The sequence below is a fragment of the Bidens hawaiensis genome, unplaced genomic scaffold (genome assembly GCF_021521415.1).
Source record: "Bidens hawaiensis isolate Kalapana, Puna unplaced genomic scaffold, B.hawaiensis_p1.1 tig00033859_1, whole genome shotgun sequence".
Taxonomy (NCBI): Eukaryota; Viridiplantae; Streptophyta; class Magnoliopsida; order Asterales; family Asteraceae; genus Bidens; species Bidens hawaiensis.
The window spans coordinates 75,861-90,577 of NW_027495832.1; positions in this window are offsets into that span (position 1 = coordinate 75,861).

Below are 14,717 nucleotides of genomic sequence, written 5' to 3' on the forward strand. Positions count from 1 at the left end.
AAACACCGTAAGCTCGTCACTGAGAAGGGGGGGGGGTTCCTCCTTGTGACCACCCTCCGGCGTGAGAATCAGACTAGATTGCTCTGAATATAAGTGTATATTAAGAGATTGCTAGATAACTGGATAGCAGATGATCTTACCATTCCAAGATGTTGGAGTATTTATAGCCGAAGGTAGGTTTCCTAGAAGGTACAGCCGGCTGAATAGTATTCCTGTTCTACCAACAGTGGATTATGCACAGGCCATACTAGTTGGTGGATAGGTTACGGCCAACAGTAACAAAGTCGGCTGCACTATTCCACCAACTGTAGATTATGCACGTCCCACCTACTGTGGATTATACGCAGGCCATGCTGGTTGGTGAATAGGTTACGGCCAACAGTAACACTATTCTACCAACTGTAGGCTACGCACGCCCCTCAGTAAGAGTTGGTGAGTAGGCAGCGGCTAATAGTGACAAACAGTACTAGAGGGTGCTCCTCCTCGTACTGTTGTCGGTGAGCTGTCACCCTGTGATTGGCTCATGGGTTGTTCTGGTCAGATCGTCTGTCCTACCCATACCTTGGTAGGTATAGTACAAAAGATCTTTCAGAATCATACGGACTGGCTCATTTTGGCGGGATTGTTCCCGCCTTGCTCATTCCTTCATGTGACTACTGAAGTAGCTATTGCCTTGTGCGTGTAGCCCTGCTGTCTGCGGGTAGCCTTCCCTGATGGCTTGTATCCGCAACTGCGGGAACAGGCGGGGTACTTCACCATTGGGAGGCTTTCCCTGCGTGTACAGCTTGCGTACTGCGCGTAAGATTCTATGAGCATGGTGGGTCCTGCGGGAGCAGATGGCCTTTGCGCAGACGTCTCTGTTCAAGGTGAGTCTTGCGGGACCAACTGGTCTCTGCTGGGACCTACCTCTTCAACCGTCATATGATGGTGGCGGTGATTTCGGGATTCTGATGACATACAATGGTGAGCACTTTGAAGGTTGTAAGACGTCTCCGGCGTCATACAAGGGTGGATTGGAGGCAAAGTTGTCTTCGATGCCACCAAAATCATTAGACATTTTAGGATTTTTCTCAAAGATGGACAAATTTTGGTCGGATTTCTTGTGCGGTTGGGTTTAACTATTTAAGCCTTAAGGTGGTGGTGTGCTCCGTGGCCGGAAAGTGAGGGTGTAGGTGGAACTGTCGACTGTGGAAAGGTTTAAATGTCTCCATGTGTGTTCTAACAAGGACAGGTGCTAAATGATAATTGGCTAAATTAAAAAGGTTGTCAGAGATGAAACAAGCAAGGGACCGATGCTATTTAGTATGCATTTTTTTGGAGGGTTGCAGATATTTTCTTGACATGAGGTGCAAGAATGGATATTTTTGAGATTTTTCCATAATCTTATTATGTCTACTCCAAAAGTATTTTCTTTAATTAAAAAGATTTACTTTTGAAAAACTTTTTTGATAAATCATTCAATCACATAAATTCTAAACACAAAAGCAGTTTTGTGTAAATACAAACTGTTTAACATTTACGTATAATCAAGCATATAAATCAACAATTACATTGATCCATAAACACAAGCAGGCAAACATGAAATTCAATCAAGACAAAACCTGCATAAACCAACTTGTTGTAAGCACATAATGCAAAATCATTTCAAAGCAACAAATCATGATTAAATTTAGACAAGTATGCAGATAAGGCAATTCAAATCAGATACAATCATACTCATCAAATTATCATGAAACATAACAAAATTTCACACTTTGGTATCATAGACACCTAATTCAAAAAATATTCATTTAAGCACACATCAATCATGACAAATTCACACTATCACACTTAAATCACTCAAGACCATTCAGAGAATAGTCAGATAGCATATTGAAACATATATCATCAATCATACTTCATTAGAGTTGATCATGCCTAAAGCTTTTAATAAGAAATTGAATCTAGTCTTATCTAGTGGCTTGGTGAATAAATGTGCCAAGTTGTTACTAGTTTCAACTCTTTTCATTTCTATAGGAACTTTTTCATTGCAATCTCTGATGAAATAGTGTTTGATATCTTACAATAAACATAGCAGCAATGTTATCAATAAGAATATGAGTGCTTAATAAGTTCAGACCATAATCAAGTAGTTGGTTCTAAATCTAGAGGACGTGAGCACAGCAGGCAGATGCAGCAATGTATTCAGCTTCTGTAGTTAAAATTGACAATGTTGTTTGCTTTTTACACTGCCATGAGACCAGCCTGTCACACCAACAAATTTCGACTAACGAAATTTTATCGCGAGGGGTGTGACATACCATGATCAAGCTCATTTTTTATACCAAACATCCAACTCAAATTCTTCAAAATATTATTTAAGTCTCAATCAAACATGAGAAAACAAAAACCAAACCATACAATTTAAAGTTTTGCGGAAGCGTAAAGTAAATGGTTTAAAATAATAAACCCCGTGCTAAAAAATGCACAACCCATCAAATGTAAACCATGTGAAATAAAAGTTCATGCGACAACTGTGACTCCTGACATATGCAATTCAACCCGCTCCTTAGAACATCTAGTAACTTGGGCAAGTATAAATACTCAAGTGTCAACACGAGGTTGGTGAGTTCAAAAGTTGTAGTAAAAAGTAGTATGTATAGTATATGTAGTATACATAGCATAAGTAGTATATGTGTAAGTAGATTTAGCATTTTTCAAATATACCAGGGTAGCTAACCAATTTACAAGCTACTAGAAGTTTGAACCGAAGCTGACTGTCTGTATGCCTTCGTACCAGGTATATCAGCAAGTATGTTAGGACAATTTTCAACTGTCCAACCTCCAATCGAGTTTTAGCAGGCGGGGTTTGTCAAACCCAGTAGTACTACTTAAATTTCCCCGCAATCCCATCCTAACGGTTCAAGGTATGCATGTAAGGACTTTAAGTGATATGAGGGCATCTAGTATACATTTGTGATATATAAGAAATTACATAAATCCAAAATAAGTTGCTGCGTTTTCCTCCCGAAACCAGTATGTAAGTACGTCCGTGTTTTCAATCCAGAAAACATGTATAGGCAAATGTTTTGTGTTTTCAATCCAGAAAACAAGTATACGAAAATAGTTTAGTGTTTTCTATCCAGAAAACATGTATACGAAAATAGTTTAGTGTTTTCAATCCAAAAAACAAGTCAGGAAAATGTTTGGTGTTTTCTTTCTAGAAAACAAGTACACGAGAATAGTTTTGTGTTTTCTCTCTAGAAAACAAATAGGAAAAAGCATGAACTCACCTGGTATCGCGTGTAACATACTTTTCTCAAAACCAAAAGGATGCACTTGACTTGCTAAATATTACCTAGTATAAGTGTATAAGTTATGAGAATGTGTTCAACAACACATGACTCTAAAACCCAAGTATGGACTCACACACAAGCACAAACTTGAACTGATGACTCGTTGGTTATTTCAGTTAAATTTTATTGTTCTAAGTTGGTCTAACATGCATCCTATGTAACACCATGATCTCAACATCAAGCAATAGTCAAGTATTCAAAATCTGATAATGTAGTTTTCAGGACAGAATTTCACATGTACAATCCAATTTATTTAACTAAGTATTCCTTAGAAATAAATCCCAAAACATTTACCACAAAAGTATGTATAGATTGGGTTTCTCAATATATTTTTACAATATTTTTTCATTTGTGTAAACTATTCACAATAAATCAATCATCACAGGTAGGTACAGATAATTCATTAGATTGGGCAATAAAACTTACTTTCATGGTTCTCTCAGCTCATGTATCAAAATTGTGCAAGGCCAATTGTATTGTCTTCTAAACTCATAATACTAAGTTCCAGAAGTAGAACCAACCCATTTGGTTTTGTTATTTGGGAGTTATGGTGTCGGAAAAATAGACCAGAATGTAACTCCCCAAATCAGCTTTGACACATGTGTTTTTAAAAACATAAAAACTATTCAAATCTCATCCAAAAATTACAATATTTACCTTTCTAGAAACTAGACTCATAATACTATATCCTAGAATCAAGAATCGATCAATAATAATCAGTTATCATAGAATTAAAGACCAAACAATAAGAACGAATCTGTTAGCTAACTGTTGTCATCAAAACTCAAACCCTAACATGTTTATGTCATCTCTAGGGTTCTAAATCAACAATTAACATCATAATCATCAATATTATAGAGATTTAACATCTAGGGTTTCACAATAACTCATTAAAAACATGAATTCAATGCATAAAACTTACCAACTAGTGTTAGGATTGATGAAAATCTCTCAAAGACACCACCAATTGCAAAAATTGAGGTTGAATTTAAAATGATTAGGGTTTGTTGGTGATTTGGAATTGTGAGAGAGGGTGAGCAGGTAGATCGACAGTTTGGGGGGATTAGGTTTGGATTTTTATTATTTTAATATTGTTTTAATCAACATTTACAAGACTAGTCCATTAAATGAGTTTTGATATAAACAAGAAATTTTAACACCAAGTCAGGTCATAACGAATCATTTTGAATAAAATGATAACTCAAGCTAATAAAAATAAAGCCTCGTTGATATTATTGTTAAAACAATTTTATAAAAGCCGAAAACGTACAAATTAAGCGTTATCAATCATAATTTCATGAAACAAACTACGAACTAAACACATAATCATTTAGCATGCAATTTCACATAGATAATATTATGAACATATGATTGAGATATTATTTTCATATAATAACTAATAGCATGTTAAGCGAGCATAATACTAAATGGTGTAACACATAAAATCATCTAGCACTTAACAATTACATCCAGATTATTTTAACATATCAGATTCGACATTTATCACCAACGCGTATTGATAGACTGATGTGTGTGAAACGTTATTGACTCGTGTAAATGTTATGCATGACCTTTAAGATAACGGAGTTCGGGTTAACGAAGTTAACATGAAAATGCAGGTTGTCACGTTTTCACATTGTTGAAAGAATTTTCGTCCCGAAAATTGATTGGTATCGCTAGGTAAATAATTAGACTCCAGTCTATAAGTATGATCAAAATGAATTCAGTTGACTTCTGTCTATTGTTTAGTTTTACAATTGTTTCCCCTTGTTGAAAGAAATTTTGTCCCTAATTTCTTGATTATGTAAATTTGAAACTTTAACCATAGTTTATTGGTTATAGTTTATTCCAGGTAAAGACGTCAAAACGTATGACAATACAAAGGGTTGAGAAATGGCTTGTATGAATGATTATGGTGTTGCTTTATGAACGTTGAGATTCATGGTCTTTGGTGCGAGTACCGGTTTTGCAAGGTCAAAGCGGAAGTGAATATGCTTAAGGGGCTAAGATCGGTAATTGATCTGGCTCTAGTCCCCACCGTCAACATACTACTAGAACATTGCAAGTGGCTCCTATCACCAATCATTAGTTTGCCAATATGAAATATAACTGAAGGAGAAATATAATAATCTGAATCTTTCCTCAACTTTAGCCTGAAGGATTGTGCTTAGGTGTCTTGTCTAGTGTTGTATCCATAAGAATCATCGCATTGCCGACCGGATGCTTCCACTTCGTGAATTACATATTTAACGGTTTTGGTTGGTTTCGCAAAGGAGGGTTTTGAAAATGGAGAGCCTTACGCCGGCTAACAGAGGATGTTCTTTCCTGTTGGTTGTATGATGGATTTAGTCCTCATATGTGCGATATAAGATGCTTTAAGTGTAGAGACAATTTCTTGTGTGAAAAATGTTTCATGTCAAGGTTCCATACCAAGGAAAGATAATGGAAAAAAAAATGAGAGAACGCTTATGTGTTCATCACAGGTAACATTGTTGAAGGAGTTTGATCAATTACTTAGAATTGTATCCATATGGTAAATGTCCGTCAACACGAATTTTAAGGAGTTGAGATCCTACGATTATCTTGTAGAAAATTTGATTGTAGAGTTTGTTATGATAGAGCATAAAACAGGTAAGGCTAAGGGTTGAACATAGGTAAGAAAAATAGAGTCAAAAGGGAATTCATAGTCTGAGCATAAGAAATTGGGTGTCAATTTACATGGCATTCTTCAATTTCCGTGCACAAGACAAAGCTGAAGGTCCAACCATGAGTTTCTGGAAAAGTTTTCAATCAAGAGAGTTTTCTTAACAAAGTTTTGATGAGGTTCACAAATTCATGGAAACACTTATAACAATTACTCAGGATATATAAAAAAATCTCAGTAAGGATAGTCTAGGGCTCTTAGTTGTTAGTAACTTTAGATAATCGAGTATAGAGTTTTAAGAGTTTGCTTTAGAAAAGTGTTCACACAACGAAAATCACATCTCACACCAATGTACCTATTGATTCACGATTACGTTTCGGACCATACTCGTCAATTTATATCGTACATTGGGGTGTTATGTCCTTTCCATTATGCCTTTTAATGATAGTGATGATATAAAAAACAGAAGTAGTGAATGTCAATGAGGTAATGCCGAAAGCAGAGGAAGAAGGGAACTCATTATCGATGTATTCAGTATCTAACTAATTCCAGTAATCACTGCCACTCGTTGGTGTCACCTAGGGTGCTTCTGCGTGATGACTCCTCATATGCCTCCTCACCTTTCACAGGTGCTAGACCAGCCTCTTCCGAAATTAGGGTGGCGTCAAAAGACATATCAGGATGCGAAGCAAGGCGCAAATAACAAGTTAAAAGATAACTTATCAGCTAGGGATGTTGACATGGTTATCGGGAACATACCAGTGACATAGTGTGTGTGTGTGTGTATGTATGTATGTATGTATGTATGCATGCATGCATGCATGCATGCATGTATGTTTGTTTGTATGTATGTATGTATGTATGTATATATGTATGTATGTATGTATGTATGTATGTATGTATGTAGTGCAATGCATGAAAACAATGTACCGATGGGTTGACAAGTTTGAAAAAATATATAGTTGAGCTTTAAGAAGGTCAAAGACCGGTATCTAAAAAACAAACCGAGTTCACTATAACCAATGGATCTGATACCAATCTGTCACACCCTAAAATTTCGACTAACGGAGTTTTACCGCGAGGCGCGTGACATACCAGGATCAAGCTCTTTTGTTATACCAAACATCCAATTCAAAATATTCAAAATATTATTTAAGTCTCAATCAAACATGAGAAAACAAAAACCAAACCATACAATTTAAAGTTTTGCGGAAGCTTAAAGTAAATGGTTTAAAATAATAAACCCCGTGCTAAAAAATTCACAACCCATCACATGTAAACCATGTGAAATAAAAGTTCATGGGACAACTGTGACTCCTGAAATATGCAATTCAACCCGCTGCATAGCACATCTAGTAACCTGGGCAAGTATAAATACTCAACGGTCAACACGAGGTTGGTGAGTTCAAAAGTTGTAGTAAAAAGTAGAATATATAGTATATGTAGTATACGTAGCATAAGTAGTATACATGTAAGTAGATTTAGCATTTTTCAAATATACCAGGGTAGCTAACCCATTTACAAGCTATTAGAAGTTTGAACCGAAGCTGACTATCTATATGCCTTATTACCAGGTATATCATGAAATGATGGTGCAAGTATGTTAGGACAATTTACACCCGTCCGAGCCCTAGTCGAGTTTTAGCAGGTGGGGTTTGTCAAACCTAGTAGTACTACTTAAATTTCCCCGCGATCCCATCTTAACGGTTCAAGGTATGTAAGGACTTTAAGTTATATGAGGGAATCTAGTATGCACTTGTGATATATAAGAAGTTACATAAATCCAAAATAAATTGATGCGTTTTCCTCCAGAAAACTAGTATATAAGTACGTCCGTTTTTTCAATCCTATAAATATGTATAAGCAAATGTTTTGTGTTTCAATCCAGAAAACAAGTATACGAAAATAGTTTAGTGTTTTCAATCCAGAAAACAAGTCAGGAAAATGTTTGGTGTTTTCTTTCTAGAAAACAAGTATACCGAAATAGTTTAGTGTTTTATCTCTAGAAAACAAATAGGAAAAAGCATGAGCTCACCTGGTATCGCGTGTAACATACTTTTCTCAAAACTAAAAGGATGCAATTGACTCGCAAACCGTTACCTAGTACAAGTGTTTAAGTTATGCAAATGTGTTCAACAACACATTACTTTAAAACCCAAGTATGGACTCACACACAAGCACAAACTTGACCCGATGACTCGGTGATTTCAGTTAATGTTGATTGATCTAATTTGTTCTAAAATGAATCCTATGTCACACCATGATCAAAATATCAAGCAATAGTCAAGTATTCAAAATCTGATAAAGTAGTTTTTCAGGACCAAATTTCACATATACAATCAAATTTATTTAACTAAGTATTCCTTAGAAATGAATCCTAAAATATTTAACACAAAAGTATGTATAGATTGAGTTTATTAATATATTTTTACTATATTTTTTCCTTTGTGCAAACTTTTCACAATAAATCAATCATCACATGTAGGTACAGATAATTCATTAGATTGGGCAATAAAACTTACTTTCATGGTTCTCTCAGCTCATGTATCAAAATTGTGCAAGGCCAATTGTATTGTCTTCTAAACTCATAATACTAAGTTCCATAAGTGGAACCAACCCATTTGGGTTTGTTATGGGAGTTATGGTTTCGGAAAGACAGACCATAATGTAACTCTCTGAATTAGCTTTGACACATGTTTTTGTAAAAACATAAAAACTATTCAAATCTCATCCAAAATTATAAAATTTACCTTTCTGGAAACTAGACTCAGAATAATATATCCTAGAATCAATAATTGATCAATAACAATGAATTATCATCGAATTATAGACAAAACAATTAAGAAGAACGAATGTGTTAGCTAACTGTTGTCGTCAAAACTCAAACCCTAACATGTTTATGTCATCTATAGGGTTCTAATTCATCAATTAACATCATAATCATCAATATTATAGAGATTTAACATCTAGGGTTTCACAATAACTCATTGAAACATGAATTCAATGTATAAAACTTATCAACTAGTGTTAGGATTGATGAAAATCTCTCAAAGACACCACCAATTGCAAGAATTGAGGTTGAATTGAAGAAGATTAGGGTTTGTTGGTTATTTGGAATCGTGAGTGAGGGTGAGCAGGTAGATCGACGGTTTGGGTTTTTATTATTATAATATTGTTTTAATCAACATTTTCAAGACCAATCCCTTATTAAATGAGTTTTGACATAAACGGGCAATTTTAACACCAAGTCGGGTCATAACGAATCATTATGAATAAAATGATAAGTCAAGCTAAGAAAAATAAAGCCTCGTTGATATTATTGTTAAAACTGTTTTATAAAAGCCGAAAATGTACAAATTAAGCGCAATCGATCACAATTTCATGAAACAAACTACAAACTAAACACACAATAATTTAGCATGCAATTTCACATAGATAATATTATTCATATGCTCGAGATATTATTTTCATATAATAACTAATAGCATGTTAAGAGAGCATAATACTAAATGGTATAACACATAAAATCATCTAGCTCATAACAATTTCTTCCGAATTATTTTAACATGTCAGATTCGACATTGATCACCAATGCGTACTGACGGACTCATGTGTGTCTCGTTATTGACTCGTGTAAATGTTATGCATGACCTTTAAGATAATGGAGTTTGGGTTAACGAAGTTAACATGAAAATGCAGGGTGTCACATTATCCCATTGTTGAAAGAATTTTCGTCTCGAAAATTGATAGGTGTCTTTAAGTAAATAAGTAGACTCCAGTCTATAAGTATGAAAAAAATGAATTCAGTTGACTTCTGTCTATTGGTTAGTTTCATAATTGTTTCGACAGTGTTGCAAAAGTTTAACAAAAAATTTTCCTGTTGTCACATCTGTCTCATAATAATTGACAACCACAAGATGTTGACTTTCTGCTCATGTTGCATCCATCATAGTCACTATCTGTGTAGGCAAGAAGATCAAATGAATTTTTCTTAGGATACCAAATTACCAAGTCTGGATTTCCCTTAAAGTATAATATTCTCTTTACAGCCATCATATGTGAAACCTTGTGGTTGGATTGTAATCTTGCACATACAAATACATCAAAGATGATATCTGGTCTTGAAGCAGTCAGATACATCAGTGATCAAATCTTGGCTCTGTATTCATGTTGATCTACAGGCTCCCCCTTTTCATTAGCCACAATTTTTTCATGTGTGTCCATTGGAGTAGAAGTTGTCTTCAAATCTTGGAACTTGAACTTGGGTTAAGATATCTTGAAAATACTTGGATTGATTAACGAATATTTCATCCATTTTTTGTTGAACTTGCAATCTAAGGAAGAAGTTCATCTGTCCCATAGAACTCATTCTATATTTTTATTTCATGACACTTTCAAACTGTTACACATATCTTCATTGGTAGAACTAAAATTGATGTCATCAACATACACTTGAATAGAAGTAAATATCTTCCTTTCTTTTTTATAGAGTAAGGTCCTGTCAATGGCTCCCTTTTGAAATCCTTTAGCAAGTAGATGATTTGATAGCTCATCTTACTAGGCTCTTGGAGCTTGATGTAATCCATATAGAGCCTTGTTAAGTTTGTATACTCTATTTGGATACTCAGGATCCTCAAAACCTAGAGCTTGAGTGATATACACCTCCTCTTCTATTTTTCCATTTAGGAAAATAGATTTTTCATTAAGTTGGAAACACTCTTATATTCTTTAATGCAACATATGCCAAAAAGATCCTTATAGCTTCCAATCTGGCTACAGGAGAAAATACCTCCTCAAAATCACTTCCTTCTTCTTGTAGGTATCCGAGAGCAACTAATCTTGCCTTGTTCTTCATTACAATCCCTCTCTCATCCCTTTTATTCCTGAAAACCCATTTGGTTCCAATTGCATATTTTCCTTTTGGTTTATTAACAAGCTCCCATACTTGCAAGTTAATGAACTATGCTAATTACTCTCAAATTGCTTCTACCCAACTATTATCTTTCAATGCTTGAACAATATTCTTTAGTTCTATTTGGGATAGAAAACGGAAATATAAGCAAATGTTTGCAGTTTCAGAAGCACTTATGGTCACTCTTTCATGCATGTCACCAATGATGTTTTCAATGGGATGATTCCTTTGGATAGAAGAAGTTTGAATGATTTGAGATGAGGTCAGATTTGGATCCAAGTTTGAGTCATTTAGAGCTTTGATGTAATCCATATAGAGCCTTGTTAAGTTTGTATACTCTATTTAGATACTCAGGATCCTCAAAACCTGGATCTTGATTGATATACACCTCCTCTTCTATTTTTCCATTTAGGAAAACAGATTTTGCATTAAGTTGAAACACTCTTATATTCTTTGATGCAGCATATGCCAAAAAGATCCTTATAGCTTTCAATCTGGCTACAGGAGCAAATTCCTTCTCAAAATCACTTCCTTCTTCTTGTAGGTATCCAAGAGCAACTAATCTTGCCTTGTTCTACATTTCAATCCCTCTCTCATCCCTTTTATTCTTGAAAACCCATTTGGTTCCAATTGCATATGTTGCTCTTGGTTTATCAACTAGCTCCCAGACTTGCAAGTTAATGAACTATACTAATTACTCTTAAATTGCTTCTACCCAACTATTGTCTTTCAATGGTTAAAAAATATTCTTTAGTTCTATTTGGGATAGAAAACGGGAATATAAGCAAATGTTTGCAGTTTCAGAAGCACTTATGGTCACTCTGTCATGAATGTCACCAATGATGTTTTCAATGGGATGATTCCTTTGGATAAAAGAAGTTTGAATGATTTGAGATGAGGTCAGATTTGGATCCAAGTTTGAGTCATTTAATTTAGGTTATTTAATAATCAAATCTTGTGCATCATTGTTCAATTCAGCTTCTTCCACATTCTCATTTGTAGTGTTGGATGTTAAAGCAACAACATTTGATAGGTTGAGATTCTGAAACAAATTTTCAAACATTGACTGAGTGTTTTATGGAGTTTGGTCAGTCTGATTGTCAGTTTGATCTCTATATGATTCAATGTGATTTGGTTCTTGAGGCTCAACATTTTGTACATTAGTTTCATCTTCATATTATTCAGAAATTTTCCTTTTGAATGAGAACTCAGTGTCTTCATTAGGAACTTTAGACCATAATTTTTCTAAATAAATCTTCTTTTCAACAGTTGGTTCAGGATCACTTATTCTATAAGAATATTCATCAATGTCTTCAGGATAGATTATTAAGGATTTAATCAACTTATCCAAATCAAACAACCAACTTGCTACATAAACTGTATTAAACTGGTTCTCATTAAAGATAATGTCAGATGATTCAACCACACTCAAATGATATTTCACATTTACTCTATATGACTTTGAGTGTGAAGAATATCCAACAAAGAAACATTATAATGGCTTTGCTTGTCAACACTAGGATGAGTGAGTATAACATCAAATTTAAGACACTATAATAATTATAATATCAAAGAGCAAACTGTGTCAAGTGAGATAAAAAATTTAACCAATAAGCAAGTAAATAATGTTGTCGGTAAGATTGATGTCAGATGAACTGAACGATGGCTAACACGACGGGCGTATGATCATACTAGTCTGCGAATATATTGGACCTCTCTCTGACATGTATTCTAGTAAAGTATACAAGAATATAACACGTTAGGTATAAGTATAAGCTCCACAATCAATCTTCATAAGCAACACGCCGTTCTTCATAAGAGCTAACACAACTCTGATACCACTTTTCAGGACCAATTTATCAATTCATAACCCACACAATCAATGAACGAGAATGATTACGTAATAAATAATATGAAAACCCTGTTAGTGCATGGAAATTTGACACTATGGATATGTTATCCTGACATATGTTCTGGATCAGTTATCCTTAGTCAGATCCTGTCAGGATCAAGGATCCTCAGTACTTATTATTTACTAACGATTGTTTCCTGTGTATAACATTATATTTGACAGATGTAACGGCTAAGAGACCTGGTCTACCACCTTTTTCGCAGCCTGAGTGATGGAGCACGTGGTTAAAGTGGCTGTTACATTTATATTCCATATAATTGCGGATTTTTAGGAAACTTAATTAATGCCTTTATTATTCATAAAGTAATTGAGTTATTATTTTTATGTATATATTGAGGCTATGATCAGCTAGGAAACACGCTCTGCTCTCTACGAAGCCAGTAATACACACACACACACTTATAATTATTGTAAACACTTATCATAATCTCCAACCTTGTATCCTCATTTTTCATATTAATAAATTGGTGACAGACAAGTTGTCATCACCCGGGGGTTTTTTCCTTTAATCTGATTAAGGTTAAAGGGTTTTTCCTCGCAACAAATCATGGTTTTCATCTCCATTTTGTTCATATATTCATTACTATCACCATAGCACTATACCTCATAATTACAGATTTGGATACATTATCCTTAGCAGATTTTTGTCCAAAACAATTTGGCGCCCACCGTGGGGAAATTGGTGCTATAATCTAGAAAATACCCTATCATATTCAACCTTTCATACACATATCACCATCAATGGCCTCTCAACAATCTCCTGCTTCATCAACCCTGTCTTCCTTAGTTTCACTCCCACCGAGATCCTCACTACCAATGCCTCCTCCAATTGCGGGAGCACCAAGGGCTACTACTGCTGGAAACAAGACGCAACTTCCAGTGTTCCAGGGCTCAAAAACCACTACTACCACTTCGGTGGTTAACTCTAACAATGATGTTTCTGCTATGTTTTCACAGGTGTAGGCATACATGGAGCAGCAGAACAAAACCAGCCAGAGGATCCTACGAGAAATTGAAGATCTCTAGAAAAGAAAGAGGCCAGCGGAGGATCAGACTCCCTTCATGCCTAAGGTGCTGGATTTCTCTACTCCAGGATCCGTGGCTCAACATGCTCAAGGATCCTCCATCCTTCAGCAAGGATCAATCATCCTTCCACCAAGATCCGTGGGTCAGCATACTCAAGGATCTTCGATCTTCCAGCAAGGATCATCCATCCTTCAACCAGGGTCCGTGGGTCAGCATACTCAAGGATCCTCAATCTTCCAGCAAGGATCATCCATCCTTCAACCAGGGTCCGTGGGTCTACATACTCAAGGATCCTCGATCTTCCATCAAGGATCATCCATCCTTCAACAAGGGTCCATGGGTCAGCAAGCTCAGGGGTCCTCGTTCCTCCAGCCAGGATCATCTATCCTCTAACAAGAATCCATGGATCGGCAAGCTTAAGGATCCTCGTTTCTACAAAAAAGGATCATCCATCCTTCAACCGGGGTCCTACGGGTCATATCTTCAAGGATCCCTAAACTCTCAGTCATTGGGATCCTTTTTCCACAATCAAGGATCCTTCTTCCAGAATCAAGGATCCTCAGGGGTTCAACATCAGGGATCCTCCGAGCTCCATGAAGGAGATATAATCCTTATGCAGACCATAGCTTCGGGTGGACCAACTCCTGTAGCAGACGCTTCATACCTCAGCCACTCTTCTGGAATGCTGACCTTTACACAACAAAGAGGTAACACATATAATCCTATATCCTGAAATACTAACCATGGTTCCATGCAGGGCGCAGGTATCAACCAAGCTATGGCTTAGGAACTGCAGAAACTCAAGGATATGATATCCAGTGTACCTGGGGTGATCCGTCAAATTCCTGAGATACCGGAGGGAAGCCACAAGTTATCCAGATTTGCTTC